At 36.8% G+C, this 19,025-nt stretch overlaps 1 long non-coding RNA gene across 1 annotated transcript; it reads left to right on the forward strand.

Annotated features, from left to right (window-relative positions):
* The first annotated feature begins 12,896 nt into the window (after window positions 1–12,896).
* Window positions 12,897–14,671, forward strand: LOC103694567 (uncharacterized). Its single transcript, NR_190771.1, has 3 exons — window positions 12,897–13,117; window positions 14,197–14,253; window positions 14,451–14,671. It is a non-coding gene; the product is annotated as an uncharacterized LOC103694567 (long non-coding RNA).
* The last annotated feature ends 4,354 nt before the right edge of the window (window positions 14,672–19,025 follow it).

The raw sequence follows: 19,025 nt of genomic DNA on the forward strand, positions 1-19,025 counted from the left end.
TATTGGAACCTGGAAGAAAATTCAGAAGACTCACAATAAAATGAGATGATTTAATTTTGAGGTGAGGTCCTTGTTTTCTCCTTAATTAATGAAGGTAACATATTCTCATCTTTGCTGAAGAGTAGACTCTCACATCAGTCTCCATTGAAACACCCATTCAAAAAGTTATGAATGTAGTGGAGGGTGGATTTAATAAAGATAAGAAAAAAGATAAACTCTCAGGGAAGAAAAAATGTCATCTCGATTATAAACAAATGCATATTCGAGAAGTGACAGTGTATTTTTTTTTTAGTCTTCCAATAGTTGTCAGTAATTATTTTTAATTAACCATAAAGCATAGTAATAAATTTGTTGTCTTAAATCAACTACAAATAGCTGAACCTTGGCCAGTAATTCTGCATGTTTTTACCCTGTTTTCAGCTGAAGTCCAGAAACATTATGCATATCCATCCACTCGTTGTGGGGTTTCTGAAAAAAAGCACCTAGCCATATTATATGCCAAGCATTTCTTCACATTTAAATAGCAAATATATTTCTAATATGTGTATGATATAGTTAAAACAAAAGGATTGGCAGAATTTGCCAATCTGTATACTGACAGTTCTTCACAGTTTAGTGTGGAAGCTAGTTAAATGCTACCATATTTAAAATCAGTCAGTTATTATCTGTTGTATCATTGCAACTTGAGTCATATAGACTAATATTAAAGAATAATAAATATTGTGGCAAAGTATGTTATACCTTTCAGCTACATGCACTTAGGTCAGAAAATCCAGAACATTTGGATTCTCTAGTAAATGAGATACGAAATATTTATGTTGGCTGAAATGCAGCAAGGAATCATGAATTTAGGACCTTCTGGTTTTCTGTAATGAAGACAGAAAATGAAACCTGCTAAATTAGCTCATTGGCTCCAACTCCATATGTACATTTTATCTACATTTTACCCAGTTTCTTGCAGTCAGTCTGTTTGTCTGAGTATCTTTAGACTGTCTCTGTGGGTACATAATGCATGTATGTGTATATCATAAAATTCCATTCGCCAGACTTCTGCTATACACATTTAGTAAGCAAAGCATCTGGTCTACAATAAGTCAGATAAGCACTAATGTTCTGACATGGATTCCAGCAATATTAGCTGGGTCGTCTTGGTATCATTTAGTGTCTCCTAACTCTCAGTGGATTCCACAATGGAGTAATATTTGTTGCTTGCCCAGGTAGGCGAGTAAGTCATAAGCATGTTATACTCCATCCACTACACATTGGACAAATTCTTCTAGTAATCCATCACCTTTTGACGGGTAGCTAGCATCCTAGGCACCCAAACTGAATAAGTTTACCCTTCTCTTCCTATTTTTTTTTAACCCATGATTCTATTTGGAATAAAAATTAGACTCATTGAGGGAATGATCCCACATCCCACAGTTCCCGGCACATAAATCTTGTGGAGAAGAGGGATGAACACTCAGAAGTGTGAATAATCCTGAGATAGCAAGACAAAGTGCAACTTCCTAGGAACGTTGACCACATCACTGGACCAAGAGTAAACTGCATAGTATCTCAGAAAACAGGAATATAGGAACAGTCACCTGCAGTGGTTCTAGTCTGTGTCCAGAAGGAACTGAAGTGGTCAAACAGCTCCTTGGAATCAAATCACATTAGGGTGACACCTGGACCCTTAAAAGTGAAGACACTCCTGAGAAATAAGAGGAGACTAACATTTGCTCCCATTCACGAAACAAAATGTAATCACCTAGTGCCAGCTCTGCACCCTGATCTCAAGGTCTAATAGCAGTCAGGGGTAGAACTTGTCTGATTGCTGCAAGCTCCAATAGATGAAAGATCATCACCAGGATTGCCTGCACACCTGTGAGCAGAGGCGTAACCAACTTTTCTATTCCAAATAACCTGCTGGGTAGAATCAGTACATACAGAGGAAGAAGTCCTCTGGGACAGGATACTCCAGGTTTCTAGATATGACCTGAAAAACTTATTTCATCCCACATCTCTACACACATAAATCCTGTGGGGAAGAGACTTGAACACACAGAAATGTGGATCATCCTGAGACTGCAGGACACTGCCTTTACTGAGGACTTTTGACCACATCCCTGAACTAAGGGGAAGCTGAAAAATGCATCATGTCACAGAAATATAGGACCTGTCATGTTCAGGTACCTGAGGTTCTGGTCTGTGCCCTGAACTGAATGAAACCGCACAAACAGCTCCTTGCATCCGAATCCTATGGTGGAGAGAGTTGGACCCTCAGAAGTGTGGACACTCCTGAAAAATCAGAGAATACCCTGTGCCTACATCCCAACCCAAGAGGGAATTGCCCAGAGTGCAGGAATTATGGGCAGTCAGTGGCACGACCCTTTTGTTTACAGCCTGCTTCAAGAAATGAAAGAAAGTCACTAGTAGGGCCTATACACATGAGGGAAGAGCACCTGTTCTAAGAAGAGGCCAATAGGAAACAGGAAAACATTTCTTCAAGAGTTTTGACACAGAGGCATACAGTAGGGGCAAACAATTGTCAGAAACAGCAAGAGTAGCTAACAATAGAGAAAACCTGATGGCAGAGGCAAGCACATGAATGTAAGCATCAGAAACCAAGATAATTTGGCATAATCAGAGCATAGTACTCCAACCAAAGAAAATACTGGATATTCATACAAAAAAGAAAAGCAAGATTTAGATTTAAAAAACACATTTTATGTTAATGATGCAATGATTTAAGAAGGACATAAATAACTCCTGTAAATATGTTCAGGAAATACAGGAAAATAAGTAAAAGCCCTTAAAGAGGAAAGACAAAAATCCTGAAAGACTTATGGAAAACACAGTTAAACGGGTAAAGGAATTGAATAATATCATCCAGGATTTTAAAATGGAACTAGAAACAATAAAGAAAGAGCAAAGAGAGACAACCCTGGAGATAGAAAAGGAAGAGAAATCAGGAGTCATACATGCAAGTCCACAAGACAAGAGATAAAAGAGAATCTCAGGGGCAAAAGATACCATGGAAACAATTGACACAATTTTCAATGAAAATGTGAAATGCAAAAAGCTCCTCGTTTGAAATATCCATGAAACCTAGGGCACAAGGAGAAGATCAAACCTAAGGAAAATATGTATAGAAGACAGAGAAGACTCCCATCTGTAGTGGCCAGTAAATATGTTCAAAAATTGTAGAAGAAAAGAAATAGATACCAATAAACATAAAGAAACTTACAGAGCACAAAAGTAGATTGGACCAGAAAAAATTCCTTCAATTACATTATAGTCAAGACATCAAATGAACAAAACAATTAAAGAATATTAAAAGCAGTAAAGGGAAAAGATCAAGTGACATATATTCCGACATATGAGAAGTTGTATCAGTCTTTTCACCAGAGATTTCAAAATCCAGAAGATACTGGAGAAATATCACACAGACCCTAAGAGAACACAAATGCCAGATCAGCATACTGTATCCAGCAAAACTCTCAATTAATGTTGATGGAAGATACAAAACATTACATGATAAAATCAAATTTAAACAATATATTTCTACAATTTCAGCACTACAAATGGTAATAAATGGAAAACTACAATAATAGGTGGGAAACTACATGATAGAAAAGCAATAAAGTTCTCTTGCAACAAAACAAAGACGAGATACACAAAAACATAATTCCACCTCTAACAAGGAAAATAACAGGAATCAACACACACTATTCTTTAATATCATTCAATATCAGCAGGCTCAACACCTCCCACAAATTAGACATAGAGTAACAGACTGGATATATAAAGAGGGCCCAACATTTTGCTGCATAAAGGAAAAACACCCACCTCAAAGACAGACAGTACCTCAGAATAAAAGCCAGAAAAAGAACTTTCCAATTAAACACTCCAATGAAACAAGTTGCAGTATCCATTCTACTAGTTAAAAATACTGATGTTCAAACAACAGGCATCTGAATTGATACCCTAGGACGTTTCATATTCATCAAAGGAGAAATCCACCAAAACGAACTGTCAGTTTTAAATATCTATGCTCCAAATCCAGTGAACCTACATTTATAAAGAGCAAATCACACATTGAACATCACACAACATTATTAGGAGATATTAACACCACACTGCCATCAATGGACAGATCGTTGAAACAGATTACAGAAAATGAGAAATTAACAGAAGTCATGACCTAGAAGGTCTTAACTAATGTTTATAGAACATTTCATCCAAAAGAAAATGATAAACCTTCCTCTAAGCACTTTATGAATCCTTCTACCAAATTTACCATATAGTCTTTCAAAAAACTAGCCTCAACAGGTACAAGAAGATATAAATAATCCCTTGCATCCTATCAGATCACCACGCATAAGGACTTATGTTCAATAACAAAACCAACAACAAAAACAAAACCCAAATATACATGGAAGGTGAAAAACACTCTACTCATGATAACTTGTTCAAAGCAGAATTTAAAAAAAAAGAAATTAAATACTTCTTAGAATTTACTGAAAATGAAGGCACAACATAAAAAAATTTATAGGACACAATAAAAGCAGTGATATCAGAAGAACTCATAGTTCTAAATGCTTACAAAAAGAAATAGGAGAGAGCAAACATCATCAAATTGATGCAATACCTAAAAGTAAGGAAGAAAACACACCAAAGAAGAGTAGAAAGCAAGGAACAATGAAACTCAAGGCTAAAATCAACAAAGTAGGAACAAAAATGTGGTGAGGATGAGCTCTCAATACCCAGGATTGCAGACATCCTTAGACCACTGGACAGAGTGTCACTACTGCACACCTTTAGTCTCATCCCTGGTCCAAAGAGAAACTGCAGAGTACCTCTGGACACAGAAATATAGGAATAGTCAGCTACAGTACAGACAGTACATGCAGTACTGGTCTGTGCATAGGACTGAATTTAACTGGTCAAAGAACTCCCTTCACCCAATACACTAGGGGGAAAGAACTGGAACCTCAGAACTGTGTACACTCCTGAGAATTCAAAGGAGACTACCCTCTGCCAATATTCCAGACTAAAGAAGGAATCACCTAGTGCCAATTCTGCCACCTAGGTATAAGGACCTAGAAGCAACCAGACATAGGACCCTTCTGAATCCAGTCTGAACCTAGAGCTGAAAGAAAGTCAATTGGAGCACCTACACACCTGCTATCAGTGAACATGTTATCAGAAAATACTGAAAGGAAAGAGGAATACCATTCTACAGGTGTTCTGACATAGAGGCATACAGGAAGGTCAATCCACTCTCACAAACAGCAAGACAAGCAAACAACAGAGACAACCAAATGGCTAGAGGAATTTAAGCATCAGAACATAATAACACTTTTAAACATCAGAACCCAATTCTTCCAACAAAGAAAATACTGAATATAAAAACACGCAGGAAGAGCAAGATTTAGGTTTATAATCACATTTTATGATAATGATGGAGAATTTAAGAAAGACATAAATAACACCCTTAAAGAAATGCAAGACAGTACAAGTAAACATGTAGATGATCTTAAAGAGGAAAATAAAAATTCCCCGAAAGAATTAACAGAATACACACCATAGAGTTGAAGGAACAAAACCAATCACAATTTATAATTGTAAAAAAAATAAAGAGAGCAGAAAGTGAGACACCCTTAGAGATAGAAAACCAAAGGAAGAGAGAAGGAGTGGTAGATACACGCATCACCATCAGAATACAAGAAATAGAAGAGAGAATCTCAAGGGCAGAAGATAGTATAAAAAAATTGACCCAACATTCAAAGAAAATGAAAAAGACAGAAAATTTCTAGCCCAAAATATCTAAGAAATCCAGGAAATAAATACAATATCAAACATAAGGATAATAAGATAGAGAAGACAGTGAAGATTAACATCTTAAATGGCCAGTAAATGTATTCAGCAATTTTATAGAAGAAAATTTCCCTAACCTAAAATAAGAGATGCCCATAAACATATAAGAAGCATGCAGGACATCAATAGATTGGACAAAGGTGAAATTCCTCTCACATAATATTCAAAACTCCAAAGGCACAAAACAAAGAAAGAATATTGAAAGCAGTAACATGAAAATATCAAGTGACATCTAAAGATAGAGCTATAACAATTGCATCAGACCTAAAACCAAAGACTGTAAAAGCCAGAAGATCCTGGACAGATTTCATACAGATCCTAAAAGAATATAAATGTCAGTTCAGGATATATATGCAGCAAAATTATCAATCAACATAGATAGAGAAAACAAGATATTTCTTGGCAAAACCAAAATTAAACAATATCTTTCTACAAATCAAGGCCCACAAAGGGTAATAGATGGAAACTACCAACACAGGAAGAAAAATTATTCCATACAGAAAATAAGAATACAATATCCTTGCAATTAAACCAAAAGAGAGAGACAACCATTATTTCATATCTAAGAATTTAAACAGGGAAAATCACTATTCGTTAATATCTCTCAACATCAACGAACTAAATTTTCCAATAAAATGACATAAGCTAGCATACTAGATAAAAAAGAGGACCCAGCATTTTGTTGCATGCAGGAAAATCACATGAGATACAAAGACATATACTGTCTCAGGGTAAATAAATGTAAAACATCTTTACGTTGAAGCAAATGTCTTCAAGAAACAAGATGGTGTTGCCATTCTAATATCAAATAAAATTGACTTTCAATCAAAAGTAATTAAGAAAGATATGGAAGAACACTTTATATTATCAAAGAAAAAATCCAACAAGATTAACTCTCAATCCTAAATAACAATGCTCAAAATGCATGGGCACCCATATTCACAAAAGAAACCTTCTCAAGTTCAAAGCACACATTGAACCTCGCACAATTATAGTAGGAGATTTCAAACACCAACTCTCATCAATTCAAAAATCATAGAAACATAAAGAAACTATCAGAAGTTATGAAACAAATGGATTTGATAGGAATTTATAGAACATTCCATCCTAAAACAAAAGGATATACCTTCTCAGCACCTCATGGTATCTTCTCCAACATTGAACCTGTAGTCTATGAGAAAGGAGTGCTGAACAGATACAGGAAGATAGAAATAATCCCATACATCCTATGATATCACCAGGGACGAAGTTTGGTCTTCAATAACAGCAATAATGACAGAAAGCTTACATATTCAGGGAAGTTGAACAACAATTTACTCAATGACTAATTGTTCAAGGAAGAAATAAAGAAAGAAATTAAAGACTCCTTAGATTTTAATGAAATTGGGGATACAACATACCCAATATTATGGGACATAATGAAAGTGGTGCTGAGAGGAAAACTCATAGCTCTGAGTGCCTGTAAGGAGAAACAGTAGAGAGCATATGTCAGCAGCTTGACAACACACCTAAAAGCTCTTGATCGAACAGAAATAAATAAACCCAAGAGGAGTACAAGTCAGGAAATAATCAAACTCAAGGTTGAAATCAACCAAGTAGGAATCAAAAGGACTATGCAAAGAATTAACAAATCCTGTATTTGGTTTGTTGAATGTCAACAAGATAGATAAACCCTTAGCCATACTAACCACAGTTCATAGAGACTGCAACAAAATTAACAAAATTAGAAATGAAAAGGGAAACACACACACACACACACACACACACACACACATTTTTCATATAGAGAACACAATATAAAGAATATTTTAAAGACCTAGATACAAAGAGAAGAAAAGAATGCAAACATAATCTCACATCCAAATACAAATGTAACAAGAAGCAATAATCACTATTCCTTAATATCTCTCAACATCAATGGACTCAATACCCCAATAAAAAGACAAAGATTAACAAACTAGATATGCAATATGAACCCTGAATTCTGCTGCCCACAGGAAACATATCTCAGAGACAGAGACAGATACTACCTCAGAGTGAAAGGATGGAAAATGAATTTCCAACAAATGGTCTGGAGAAGCAAGTTGGAGTAACCATTCTAATATCGAATAAAATCGATTTTCAACCAAATGTCATCCAAAAAAAAATAAGGAAGGACACTTCATATTCATCAAAGGAAAAATCCACCAAGATGAACTCTTAACCCTAATTATTTATGCTACAAATACAAGGGCACCTACATACATAAAAGAAACCTTACTAAAGCTCAAAGCACACACTGCACCTCACACAATAATAGTAGGAGGTTTCAACACCCCAACCTCATCAATGGACAGATCATTGAAAGAGAAAATAAACAGAGACACAGACAGACTAAGAGAAGCCATGAATCAAATGGACTTAACATTTATTTATAGAACATTCTACCCTAAAAAAAAAGGATATACCTTCTTCTCACTACCTCAGTGTTATTTGTCTAAAATTGTTCATATAATCTGTCATAAATCACACCTCAACACATACAGAAAGATAGAAATAATCGCATGTGTCCTATCAGACCACCACGGGGTAAAGCTGGTCTCCAATAATATTAAAGGAAGAATGCCAGCATATACACGGAAGTTGAACAATGCTCTACTCAATGATAACCCGGTCAAAGAAGAAACAAAGAAAGAAATTAAAGATTTCTTAAAATTTAATGAAAATGAAGGTACAAAATATCCAAACTTATGGGACACAATGAAAGTTGTGCTGAGAGGAAAGCTCAGAGTTCGATGGCCTACAGAAAAAAACAGGAGAGAGGACATACCAACAGTTTGACAGCACTCCTAATAGGTATAGAACAAAAAGGGGCAAATACCCAGGATGATTAGAAGGCAAGAAATAATCAAACTGTGAGCTGAAATCAACCAAGTAGACACAAAAAGGACTATACAAAGAATCAACAGAACAAAAAGAAAAAAAATAAAAAACAAAATAGATAAACCCTTATCCAGACTAACCAAAAGACACAGAGAATGTGTCCAAATTAACAAAATAAGAAATGAAAAGGGAGACATAACAACAGAGCCAGAGGAAATTAAAAAAAAATCATATCCTACTACAAAAGCCTATATTCAATAAAACTTGAAAATCTGCAGGAATGGACAATTTCCTAGACAGCTACCAGGTACCGAAGTTAAATCAGGAACAGGTAAACAATTTTCACAACCTCATAAGTCCTAACGAAATAGAAGCAGTCGTTAAAGGTCTCCCATCCAAAAGGAGCCCAGGTCCAGATGGGTTTAGTGCAGAATTCTATCAAGACCCAACCAAGAAAGAGAACTTCAGACCAATTTCCCTTATGAATATCGACACAAAAATACTCAGTAAAATTCTGGCAAACTGAATCCAAGAGCACATCAAAACAATCATCCACCATTATCAAGTGGGCTTCATCCCAGTTATGCAGGGATGGTTTAATATGCGGAAAACTATCAACATTATCCATTATATAAACAAACTGAAAGAACAAAACCACATGAACATTTCCTTAGATGCTGAGAAAGGATTTAACAAAATTCAACACCCCTTCATGATAAAAGTCCTGGAAAGAATAGGAATTCAAGGCCCATACCTAAACATAGTAAAAGCCAGATACAGCAAACCAGTAGGTAATATTAAACTCAATGGAAAGAAACTTGAAGCAATCCCACTCAAATCAGGGACTAGAAAAGGCTGCCCACTGTCTCCCTACGTATTCAATATAGTTCTTCATGTTCTAGCCATCGCAATCCGACAAGAAAAGGAAATCAACAGGATACAGATTGGTAAAGAAGCAGTCAAAATATCACTATTTGCAGATGATATGATAGTATATTTAAGTGATCCCAAAAGTTCCACCAGAGAATTATTAAACCTGATAAACATTTTATCAAAGTGGCTGGGTGAAAAATTAACTTGAATATATCAGTAGCCTTTCTCTACACAAAAGAGAAACATGCCAAAAAAGAAATTATGGAAACATCACTTTTCGTAATAATTCAAAATATTATAAAATAGCTCAGTGTGTTTCTAACCAAGCAAGAGAAAGTTCTGTACAATAAGAATTTCAAGCCACTGAAGAAAGAAATTGAAGATCTAAGAAGATGGAAAGATCTTGGATTAGCAAGATTAATATAGTAAAATGTCTATTTTTACCAAAAGTGACCAACATTTTCAATGCATTCCCCATCAAAATACTAATCCAATTCTTCAGAAAGTTAGACAGAACAATTTGCAAATTCATCTGGAATAACAACAAATAAAGTACAGGATAGCTGTAATTTTCCTCAATAATAAAAGGAATTCTGGGGGAATCCCTGTCCCTGAACTCAAGCAATATTACAGAGCAATAGTGATAAAATTCTGCATGGTATTGGTATAGAGACAGAGAGATTGATCAGTGGAATAGAATTGAAGACCTAGAAATGAACCCAAAAAGCTATGATCACTAGATTTTTGACAAAGGAGGCAAAACCATTCAATGGAAAAAAAAATAGCATCTTCAGCAAATGGTGCTGGTTCAAGTGAATGTCAGTATGTAGACGAATGCAGATCGATCTATGCTTCTGATCCTGTACATAGCTTAAGTCCAAGTGGATGCAGGACCTCCACATCAAGCCAGATACATCAGTCTAATGGAAGAAAAATTGGGGAAGAATCTCGAACACATGGTTACTGGAGAAAATTTCCTGAACCAAATACCAATGGCTCATCCTCTAAGATCAAGAATCGATAAATGGGATCTCATAAAACTGCAAAGCTTCTGTAAGGCAAAGGGCACTTTTGTTAGGATAAAACAGTAACCAGTAGACTGGCAAACATCTTTAACAATCTTACAAGTGAGAAAGGGCTTTCTTTCAAAGTATACAAAGAAATCACGAAGTCAGATGTCAGGGAGACAAATAACCCTATTAAAAATTGTGTTCAGAGCAGAACAAAGAATTCACAGCTGAGGAATGCCGATTAGCTGAGAAACACCTAAAGAAATGTTCAACGTCTTTAGTCATAAGGGAAATGCAAATGAAAACAACCCTGAAATTCCACCTCACACCACTGAGAAGAGAAAAGATCAAAAACTCAGGCGACAGCTATTGCTGGCAAGGATGTGGAGAAAGAGGAACACTCCTCCATTGTTGTGGGATTGCAAACTGGTACAAACATTCTAGAAATCAGTCTGGGGGTTCCTCAGAAATTTGGACATTGACCTACCAGCTATACCTCTCTTAGGTATATACCCAAAGATGCCCCAACATATAACAAAGACACATGTTCCACTATGCTCATAGCAGCCTTATTTGTAATAGCCAGAAGCTGGAAAGAACCCAGATGCACTTCAACAGAGGAATGGATACAGAAAATATGGTACATCTACACAATAGAATATTACTCAGCTATCAAAAATAATGATTTCATTAAATTTGTAGGCATATGGATTGAACAGGAAAATATCCTGAGTAACCTAACCCAATCACAGAAAAACACACTTGGTATGCACTCATTTATAAGTGGATATTAGCCAAATGCTCAAATTACTCTAGATGCACATGAAACTCAAGAATAATGGCCAAAGTGTGAATGCTTCAATCTTTCTTTATAAGGAGAACAAGAATACCCTTAGGAGGGAATAGGTAGACAAAGGTTAGAACAGAGGCAAAAGGAACACCCATTCAGAACCTGTCCCATATGTGGCCCACACATATACATACACGTACACATACACATACACGTACATGTATACATATACATATACATATACCGCCACCAAAAGAGATAAGATGTATGAATCAAAGAAGTGCAGGCTGACAGGAAACAGATGTAGATCTCTCCTGAGAGACACACCCGGAATACATAAAATACAGAGGCGAATGCCATTAGCAAATCACTGAACTGAGAATGGGACCCCATTGGAGGAATCAGAGAAAGTACTGAAAGATACTTAAAGGGCTTCACACCCCATATGAACAACAACGCCAACTAACCAGATCTTCCAGGAACTAAGCCACTACCAAAGACTATGCACGAACTGACCCTGGACTCCAAATGCATAGATAGCAATGAATAGCCTAGTAAGAGAACCAGTGGAAGGGGAAGGCCTTATTTCTGCCAAGACTGAACCCCCAGTGAACGTGATTGTTGGGGGCAGGGCTGGTAGTGGGGGAAACATCGGGTGGGGAACACCCATATAGAAGGAGAGGTGGAGGGGTTAAGGAAATGTTTGGCCGGAAATCGGGAAAGGGAATAACAATAGAAATGTAAGTAAGAAATACCCGTTAATAAAGATGGAAAAAAAATCAGACACACACAAAGACACACACACACACACACACAAACACACACACACACACTTCCATTTGATCAATAATTTCATGAAGGTATTTAGGTCTTTAAAATACTCTTTATATTGTATTCGCTGTATAGATTAAAAATGTGTATGTGTGTATGTTTTGTTGTGTGAGTGTGTGTGTCTGTGTTTCTCCACCTTTAATTGATGGATAGAATTCCATCAAATAAAGCAACTTTAAATTGCAAAACATGGTTATTTTTTATCTTTATTAACTTGTGTATTTCTTATTTACATTTCGATTGTTATTCCCTTTTCCGGTTTCCGGGCCAACATCCCCCAACCCCTCCCCCTCCCCTTCTATATTGGTGTTCCCCTCTCCATCCTACTCCATTACCACCCTCCCCCCAACAATCACTTTCACTGGGGGGTTAAATCTTGGCAGGACCAAGGGCTTCCCCTTCCATTGGTGATCTTACTTGGTTAATATTTTTATGTTGCACTTTTGATTAGTGTATGAAAGCTAGCCCATTTAGCATCTTTTAGATTGCATCTCTTAATCTTTTATTCTCGCTTTCTCTTTTAGATGTAGCCTGTCCTAGATTGAGTAAAGTTATATCCAGGGATCATCTGATTTCCTGTGTACTAGACTAATTCAGGCAGTTGATTCAAGTGTGATTATGAGGTCACTCTTGTGTAAAAAATGCTATTTTATGACCTCACCAACAGTATATAAGGCCTGGCACAAGCAATTCAGATGGCTATCATAAGGCAGAGAAAGAGCTATTAGGTTCCTTTCAAAGACTGTTTTATCTTCTTTGTTACATCTGCTGTTACCAGATTTTAAATTAGTATAAGTAACAGAAAACTGCCATGGACCTAGAATTCATATTTCTTGGCAGCATTGTGCTTGCAACCGTTTTTGTCTTCCTGAAGATTTTACTAGAGGTAAGCTGTATATAGGCAATTGTACTAACATTAACATAGGACAGAAAGTGGGTGGGCATATATTTGTAAAACCATGGAAATACTGAACGAACTACTGAAAGGAAAGAATTGCTCCCTTTCCACACCATAGATCTCTTACACTTGGTCCATTTCTTGTTTGAGATATAGAAGTTTCTAATCACTGTCTTCAATAACTGTTGAGTATAAAACAATTTTAAATGGCTAATTTTGTAATAAACTCTGCACAGAAACTGTGATTCAGCCTCCATTGACAAAAGCACTTAAAGTACTTGTTACTCAGCATTGTATTGTCTTAAAATTGGGTGAATTCCCTCATTCCCTCTCTTGTTTACAATGGTTTATGTTTAGTTCTTTCTTTTTATCCTAAATATATGTTCTCTGCCTTTGACCTAATGTGACAAACGAAATGATTATGAAATAGTATAAATGATAAATTATTAATAATTTAGGGTTTGCTAAATAAAGATCATCATGGTTCTATGAGTAAACCTAAATGATATTATCTAGTATTTTTGAATGCACCAAACATATTTTTGATTTTCTTGTATGTTCTTAGTATACTTTCTACTGTCAATTTCTTTTTGTATGCAATTTCAAGTGCCTTCATTTATTTATTGTGGCTTTTTTTGAAGGAATTTAGCCCTCTTCTAAAAGTCTCTTCTTAGACTTCCAACTTTGGAGCTTTTTTCTATTTTTTTATACACGTTCATCAAAAATATAACTTCAATATACTAAAAATAATAACATTATAAATCATGGAATGATTTAAAAATTCATTTTTTTCTTTTATATTCTTTTGGGTATTTTGTTGTTTGGTTGGTTTGCTTTTTTGTTTATTTGATTTTACTGTACTTTTATTGTTTTTTTCTTTGGTTTTTGTTTTTATTTTGTTTTTTTGTTTTGTTTTGTTTTGTTTTGTTTTCTTTGTTTTCCTATTGCAGATTTTCAACTTTCTCCCACTTTGATTTTGGAAATTTGACTCTAATTTCAGCTTTATTCATATCCTATTTTTGTTTATATGCTTTCTTTTGCTTGTATCAACTGAAATGCAACTGAAGGATACTTTGCCATAAAGATCACAGACATTGCTGGAGAATACCACTGAAGTTCTCTAGGTAAGACATTTCAAACTGGTGTCAATTCTTTTATTCAGTCTATGCTTACCCAACTATGACATGTCTATGTTGCTCTTTCACAAATTGCTATCTATGTCTCATTGGTAATTATGTTCATTGTGAAATAGAAGTTATTATGAGCATGATCACAAATGTCTAGACTCCATATATAAATGGAAATGTCATTTCTTTTACAGATAACACTATATAAATGGCCACCAAAGTTAACATTTCGTATAGTCAAAAGAGCAACACCTTCTCCGTAAAACAGGAACAATGCTGTGATTCTTCTGGTGAACAATTTCAATCATGTTATGGTGACTACTTCCCATATTCAATAGCCATGTTCAGGAAAATTCTAGTTCATCTGGACATCATAGAATGACATCTGTCACGAATAAAGAAAAATAAAATCCTATCTTTGAGAAACCCATTATTCCACTTAAATGGTAAGCTGATACATACTATGGATGTCACAATAGACACAGTTTAACCAGCAGATAAATTGTTGAAATAATGAAACACATTTTCTTTTTGTAAATGATTATTAGATTTTTTAAAATCATTCTTATTGTTTAATATTTTTATAGTCCAATTACTCTTTCACAATCTACCATCTGAGAGTTCCTCATCGTGTCTACAAGAGTTTGTCCCCATCTAACATACACCACACCATTTATCACCTATTCCTGAAGCTTTAAGTCTATTGAGGGAAATTTGTGTCTTATCTCATTGTGGCCAGACAAGCAGTCCTCTGCTTTGTGTGTATTGGTTGTTTCAGATACTGTATCCACGCTGCTTGGTGAATGGCTCAAAGTCTGAAAGATATTGTTGTATTCAAGTTAGTTGAGAGTGCTAATCTTCAATGAGGTAACTCTCCTATTCTGCTTCAGTGGATTTTTCATTAATTCAACAACAGTTGTCCCCACATTGAGTTTGGGGGTTATAAATTATCTGCATTTGTCACAGTCAACCACTTGTTAGGTCTGCCAGAGGGTAGCAAAGGTATGCCTTGTCTTTAACAAGAGTATAGCATCAATTAAAGTGTTAGGAGTGGGAGCCTTCTCTTGAGCTCCATCTCCATTGGAGCCTATTACTGAACATCATTTCCTTCAGCCTCTTCTACATTACTGTATCTACAGTTTATTTTTTTCTAACTTTTTTTGTGAGGGGTAGAATTTGGCTTCTCTCAAGATATGAGGTGATGGACACATGACACATGACAGGTAACCAATCATGAGACAGAATGTAGAATATAATTGATGGGTTCTTTTAGTGGTGAACTATTCAAAGAAGAGCCTACATATATAAACAAGTTATTATTAAACTTGTTTTGAGTATGAGTCTTATTTCTGGGAGCATGGGATTGAAAAATAAGACTTGATTTCTACAGATTCTAGAGAAGAATCTAGCTTCACATCTAAATGTCAACAGTTTAAAGTTTAAAGGTTATCCACTAACTTATTTTGTGGAGACCATTCTAAGCAGAAGAGGATGTGGATGCAGTGAACCATTTTACAGCCTATGAAATGGTCACTGTAAAACAAAACAAATTAGAAACATCGTCATTTTGAAATGTGCTATTTGTCCAAAAAGAAAAGAATTAAATGTAGCTGAATTTACAGTCAAGATAGTAGCTGAATAGAGGCCATAACTGTTACAGAGAAAATCTGGGCACCGATCTTAGAAAAGAGAAAACCACTATAATCTCTGTCCATCAAACTCCAAAAAGTGGAAAGCAAAGTAAAAGGAGTAAGACTGCACTGAGAATGCAGTTGTGGGGTTTTCTTGTTTTCCTCCAAGGGTCCTACTTCCCCCAAAGCTTATACAGCTCTTGTCCAAGGAGGCCAGGTGCCTTTCAGACTGGTATCAGAAATTAGCAGGATCATAGACATGGCTGTAGGGAGTGGCACATATAGATAAAGATGGCACTGACATCTAATGGTCGTTTGTGGTATACAATCTTTACAGCACATGTGTTGGCATTCCTCTGGCATCTACAAGGCCAGGGTGATATTCATGCTAATAAGATATTTCATACTCCACCAATCCCCAGAGGACAAGTTTACAGCCACAGCCTGTCTTGTATATAAGGCTGGTGCCTTTGTTCTTCAGGGTCACCCATGTCAATAATGAGGTGTTCCTGAAATAAAGGATGTTGAGAAGTATCCAACGGTGTTGTGTCTTCCTTGCTGGATGAGGTGGGCGTTACAACTGGTGGCCAAGTATTGGGATTCGAGAAAATTCTCTTTTCTCGTGGATTCAGAATTCTTCAGATTCAGGACAGAGATGTTGGTAAGTTCCCGAATGGGATGATAAAGCTCCTGGATAAGGGACGATAAAGCTCCTGGATAAGGGAATATAAAATTCCCTAATGGGGACAATAAGGTTCTCTGGAGTAAGCAGAGATGGTGAAATCCTTGGTATAGAGGCTACAAAGTAAGGTTCTCTGGAGTAAAAAGAGATGATGAGAGCCTTGGTTTAGAGGTTAAAAAGTCTGTGGTCTAGGATTTGTAATTTTGTTTCTTCTTTGTGTTATGGATTTGTTTTTTTTTTTTTTTTGAATTGCCACCGTCCAGGACATGAGCGCATTTGCTGGGAAGAGCCCACTAATGATGAGCTACAAGATTCGTGTGTAAATAAACACACCAGCTTGCCCTGCTCATACATCGATTATAAATAAGCTTGTAAAGCATGGGAAACTCACACTCCACCTCGCTCCTCTCAGCTCTTCAGGAGCTTCTTGGTCAGCATAAGCTTAAAATCGAAAAGAAAATCCTGTTGAGTTTTCTTGTTGAATGTAACCATTTTGCTCTGTGGTTTATAGTGTCAGGATCACTCACTTTAAGAGCATGGGACAAGTTAGGAAAAGATCTGGATAGGGAAACAACAGAGGGCAAGCTTAAACCAGGGACAAAACCACTTTGGCGTATGCTTCATGCCTGTTTAGAAGATAAACGATGTGAAGAAGCCGTTAGGACAGGTCAAAAATCCCTTACAGAGCAACAAGTGAGTATGTCAGAAGGAGAGAAAGTTTTGAAGGAAGGAAAGAAAAAAAAGGGAGGAAAGGAAGTAAAAGAAAAGACAGAAAAGACCAAGGAGAGGATAGACAAAGACAGGAGTAATAATCAGGACCTAGAGACAAAGAAAATATATCCCTCATTAAAGGCATTGACCTTGGGAATGTCTAGTGACTCAGAGCTTAGTGATAATGACTTAGTAGACCTTGAGAAAGGAGCCGCTCAGTATGAGAAAGAGATATATCATCCTGACTGGCCACATGCCAACGCTATGTGGAAACAAGCCAAAGAATTATATAAGAAAGCATTTATACCAATGCCAGCCCCTGCACCTCTGTATAACGTTCAATGTAAAAGAATGGTGAAGCCTGCAGGAGGTACTTCTTTTTGCTTAGAAGTATGGAAAGAGTTAGGATTGAGTTTTCCAGTTTTTCTGGATGCAAACGGGCAGCAAAATCATGAACCTGTTGATTTTAAGACAATAAAGCAATGAGCAGAGTCATTCAAATCCTATGGAGTCAACTCAGCTTTTGTTATCACTCAAATTGAGGATCTTGGCAGATACTTTCTCACCCCTGGAGACTGGGGTAGTTTAGCTAGAGCTTGTCTCTCTCCGGGTCAATATTTGGATTGGAAATCTTTCCTTTATGTATATGCTAACACTCAAGCTGCCATTAATTTGGCTTCAGGAGCAGACCCTCAGAGACATTGGGACCCTGACATATTGGGAATAGGCAGATATGCTCTGGACCAGACCGGTTATCCAGATCAAGTCTATAGCCAGATTAATGAAATAGCCATTAAAGCCTGGAAAGCATTGCCTATTAGAGGTGCAGTCTCTGGGAATCTTACCAAGGTTCTGCAAGGAGTCACAGAGCCATTTTCAGACTTTGTAGCCCACATGGTGGAGTCCGCTACTAAGATCTTCGGAGACCCTGATACAGCTATGCCTTTTATTAAGCAGCTAGTGTATGAACAATGTACAAAAGAATGTAGGATTGCTCTAACGCCATATAAACATAAAGGTTTAGAAGTTTGGATGAAGGTCTGCAGGGAGATAGGAGGGCCATTAACTAATGTTGGCCTAGCTGCAGCAATGATGCAATTAAAAAAGGTTTTTTGAATTACAGAGACTTGCTTCAAATGAGGCCGTAAAGGGCATTATAGAAGTCAATGCCCTGACAGAAGGGGGAACAGAGTAATCGCAGATCTCTACAACCTGGATTGTGCCCCCGCTGTAAGAAAGGGAACCACTGGGCAAGTGAATGTCGATCTATGAAAGACTTGGATGGTTTCCCTCTAGCGACAGGATATTGTGGTGCACGGCCAAAAAGCGGACGATGGAGCCCACGTCCCCAGGTCCCTCAAATATATGGGGCTCTACAGGACGACAGGCAGGGACAAGACAAACAGAGGCCTTGGCCTTCTCTTCACCACCCAAAGGACCAAGGAGAGCCACTAAAGGCTCCACAGGACTGGACCTCCACTCCACCACCAGATTCATACTGACCCCCCAAACAGGAGTACAGCCTATAGACACAGATTTTAGAGGACCCCTACCTAAAAATACAGTTGGGATGTTGTTTGGACACTCCTCCTCTGCCCTGAAAGGTTTACAAATTGTACCAGGAGTAAATGACCCTGGTTATTTAGACACAGTAAAAGTCCTGGTAAAGTCTTCCCAGGGAATTACTGCAATTTCTCCTGCAGACAGAATTGCCCAGATGCTGCTTCTGCCTAGCTTACATAGGT

This window comes from Rattus norvegicus, chromosome Y (genome assembly GCF_021556685.1).
Source record: "Rattus norvegicus strain SHRSP/BbbUtx chromosome Y, alternate assembly SHRSP_T2T, whole genome shotgun sequence".
Lineage (NCBI taxonomy): Eukaryota > Metazoa > Chordata > Mammalia > Rodentia > Muridae > Rattus > Rattus norvegicus.